This window comes from Monopterus albus, unplaced genomic scaffold (assembly GCF_001952655.1).
Source record: "Monopterus albus unplaced genomic scaffold, M_albus_1.0 scaffold429.1, whole genome shotgun sequence".
Classification (NCBI taxonomy): Eukaryota; Metazoa; Chordata; class Actinopteri; order Synbranchiformes; family Synbranchidae; genus Monopterus; species Monopterus albus.
Genome location: NW_018128309.1, coordinates 118,568 through 123,017, shown reverse-complemented (window position 1 = coordinate 123,017; position 4,450 = coordinate 118,568). Strand labels below are relative to the sequence as shown.

The window sequence follows — 4,450 nt, the reverse complement described above, 5'->3', positions numbered from 1 at the left end:
CAACATCTGTGTTTATTACTGTAACCTCGATGATACAAAGTCCTGCACATGATGAGCTACTGAGCTGAGGGCCCACACCTAATGATGACAGCTGAGTGACTGATGGCCACCGAAAGATGAACAGAGCAGCCCGCTCTCATTTACAGTCTTGATAATTTGACTGAGATGCAAAATGTAACTGTAGCCTGAATTTCATGACATACGTGTAACATCTTTCTGCTAGATGTGCAGTAGTGCGGGCGTACAGACACTAACGAGTTGCGCTGTATCTACTGTGTGCAGCGGTAACAAATAATGGCAGGACGGAGGTTGGATTGCAGAGGGGAAGTGGGAAAAATAAAGCACTGAGCAGATTCAATCTGAACATTCAGCACATTCCTACCATATCTCATCCACACACACACACACACACACACACACACACACTCCCTAACCTAACCAGAAACCTAAAACCAAGTCTTAATTTTCAGAAAGCTCTATGAAGTTGTCCTCCCAAAGATGGCATCAAACACAAACTGGTCCACACAAAGTAATAAAGGCATGTACACACACACAGAGCATGATGGGCCTGTCATCTTAAACCTTATTGTGAAAATAAATCCACATACAGGAAACACATCTGAACTAGGAAACAGGTCAGCATACAAAATTCATTCAGCTGTTGTTACACTGACATATACGATAAATGTTTCCAAGTCTTAAGTCTGTACAGTGAAGTGGCAGAACTTCCTGGGGTTATTTTAGAGGTGAAACAATAAGTCAGTTAATTGATTAGTCTAATCATCATCATCAACTTTATTTATATAGCACATTTAACACAGCAACAGCAGACCAAAGTGCTTATCACAAAACACAATAATAAAACAAAATTACAATTAAACAACCACCCATCATAAAACAAAAATCCTCAACAAAACAAAGCCTCATACCGGATCAAATGCCAAAAGGTACAGATGAGTTTTCAAATACACTTTAAAAATGGACAACGAGGGGCCTGCCTAATATATAGGGGCAGTGAATTCCACAACTTTGGAGCCCCCACAGCAAAAGCCCTGCCCCCCCAAGTCTCAACCTAGCCCTCGGTATCTCAAGAAGCAGCTGATTAGCTGATCTGAGGCACTGACAAGGACTATAGGGACGCAACAACTCTAGATAAGAGGGGGCCAAACCATTTAAAGACTTATAAACAAATAAAAGAATCTTAAAATGGATTATAAAATACACCGGCAATCAGTGAAGAGAAGCCAAAATGGGAGTGATATGCTCCCCTTTGCACCCCCCAACCAGTAAACGAGCAGCCGCATTTTGAACTCTGAAGACAGGCAAGGGACGTATGACTAAGCCCAAAATAGAGCGCATTACAATAATCCAGGCAAGACATAATAAACGCATGTATTGCTGTCTCAAAGTGCTGCCGCGAAAGAAAAGGCTTTACCTTTGCCAGCTGTCGAAGGTGAAAAAAGCTAGCCCTTACAACCGCGTTCACTTGACCTTCCAATCTAAAATTGGAATCTATTTTGACACCCAGGCGTGTAACAGTCGACTGCACATACTCCTGCAAGCAACCCAGATCAACTGTGGGAGAGTCACCAAATTTATTTGGGCCAAACACTATAACCTCAGTTTTCGTATCATTTAATTTCAATAAATTCAAAGTCATCCAGCTCTTAACGTCATTAAAACATGACAATAATGATACAACCGATGATGCGTCCCTTCCCCTCATTGGTATGTACATCTGCACATCATCTGCATAACAATGAAAAGAAACACCATGTTTTCTAAAAACACAACCAAGAGGAAGTAAATATAAAGAGAAAAGCAGGGGCGCCAAAACTGAGCCCTGCGGAACCCCAGATACCAACGGGGTAGATGAGGACTCAACATCAGCAAACCCAACAGACATCGTCCTATCCGACAAATAAGACCTGAACCACTCTAAGGCAGTACCACGGATGCCCACTAACTCCATAAGTCGAGACATTAGGATATCATGGACAACCATGTCAAATGCAGCAGTCAGATCCAGCAAAACAAGAATCACATAGCCACCAGCATCTGTTGCCAGGTAAATTTCGTTAAAAACCTTAAACAACGCTGACTCTGTACTATGCCAAGTTTTAAAACCAGATTGAAAAACCTCCAATACATTATGCTCATCAATTAACCATTTCGACCATTTTTCAAGCAATTATTCCAATAGTTGATGGTTTCAGCTTTTCAGATGTGAGGATTTGCTGCCTTTCTTTGTCTTAAATGATAGTGTACTCATTATTCTTGGATACTGAACTGCTGATCTGACAAAAACAAAATGTGTGTACCTCAGCTCATGCAAATAGGTCCCTTGTGAAAAAGGAAATCCAGAACAACACAAAATGTGTCCTAACATCCTTGATCTGGATCAGACCTGGATCATTTTTTTTAACTTTTACAGTAAAACTGTGCACCTTGCTTGAACATTTCAGGGTTTTATGTTCATTACAGGCCAAGTTATGGCAGAAAATAAGCATTAAATGAGGTTTTCAGTGTTAAATTTGAATGGCCATCAGATTCGGAATCTGGATGAAATCTGGTCTGGTGATAGACATTGCCACTCTACGTGTGTGTGTTAAAATTCAAACAATTTCAATAAATTCAAACGGGGATATGAATTTGTAAAATGTTGCCCCATGTGAAACGTAGGGATTTGCCATTTTTGTGACCTTGACCTTTTTCAGCCTAAATCTAATCACTTCTAGGGTTCGTCCCCACCAAAGTTTGTAGCAAGTATGCTGATGATCCATCCAGCTGTTTCTCCCTAATCCTGCTAACCACCAAACACACACACAGAACCAAAAACATAATCTCCTTGGCAGAGGTAAAAATAACCGAGTCATTCTACTTAGGGCTGCAACTAATGATTATTCTCAATATCTGTTATTTCTGTATTGATTGCTTTGCATATAAAATAGCAGAACAGTGCACATCACAGTTTCTCAGAGTCCAAAGCCTAAAATGCAAAGAGCCAATTAACTACTGTATAATGTAAAACAAAAAAAAAAGCAGAAAATTCAAGCATTTTAAAGCCTGAAACCATCAAATCTATGACATTTTTGCTTGAGAACTGACTTATTGGAGGTGTTCTTATTGAGGTTTTTACTTTAAAAGCCAGTGCTGACTTTCAACAGGCAAATGTATCTATAAACAGAAAGAGATATTGTGATAAACATCCACCATGACAGTATAATTTATCATCTTTACCCTGAGCAACTCTGACTCAAAATGAAACAGAGCACAAAATGTTTTCACTTTTTAAAACGTGTGACTAACTTCCACCTGGATGAAATCTCACAGGTCGCACTTTCACACAATGAATACAATGAACTTTGAGCTAAGTCGGGTGAAGACTTTGTAAACTGAGAAATCTTTAGTTGAGTCATTCGCCACATCTTTGATTTCACAACAGCATGTTTTGATTTTGAACAAGGAGGAGAGTTCTTTTTTCCATTCTTTCTGCATGACTGACAAGAAAATTTGTTTTGAGTTCAAATCAGCTAATCACAAGTCCCTGCTGCTCCTCACCTTCATACAAGTCTAAGCCATGCAAATTCTTTCATTGAGTACAACCCTTTTTTATATGACGTTGCACACACAAACATGATTGAGTGATCTTGAGGAGCTTAGCAGAATAATGTCACCATTATTCCTCCCTGTCAGTCACCAGATGGGTCCACAACTGGATGCACACAAACATACTGTACACACAAAAGCAGTAACCTTCACAGTTTCTTGCTGCATTCACAGGGATCGCACTGCAGACAAGTTCTAGTTTTGGCCTCGTTTTGCCCCCAAGACATCTATGAAAAATAAACCAGAAATGGAAATCAACTTTGCCGTCTCCCATTTTCCATCATCTCAACTTCAACCTCTGTCGGACTCATGATGTCGCAAATGTCAGCACATGTGACAGCTCTGTTATTGGCTTTCTAGCATTTTCAGAGAGCAGAGCAAGTCACAACAAGCCACCTGATTCCCTGTACAATACTCACACATACACACCAAAGAGCTCAACACACACACACACCAGGTCTGCACGTTTCTAAAACAGGATTTGAGCTGTCCCGGAGACATTAACTCACAATGATCTTTGCCCTTCCTCCTAACTTTAATGTTAAAAAAAGAAAGGGGCCACAAATCAAAGAAAGAAAAGTAAACAAAAAGTATGAGTGAATTCACAGAGGCTGGAAGTCATTCATCAAAGAAATGAAAAGACCTAGAGATGCACACCCAGGCAAAAAGCATATTACTGTCATTACAGCACACACAACTGGCCAACCCATGGACAGAAATGAAACTGTGAGTGCCTCATTGAGATAAGATAGAACCTAGTTTAACCTAAATTACTTTAGTGCAGAATGCAGTTTATTGACAGCAAAAGTCCCAACAGTATTAACAGTTACCTTGGGGGAAA

General features: G+C 40.0%; 1 protein-coding gene across 1 annotated transcript in view; it reads right to left on the bottom strand.

Moving 5' to 3' along the window:
• plpp2a (phospholipid phosphatase 2a) overlaps positions 1–4,450 on the bottom strand; it is a 16,570-nt gene that overhangs the window by 11,168 nt on the left and 952 nt on the right. The gene's annotated exons all lie outside the window — the stretch shown is intronic.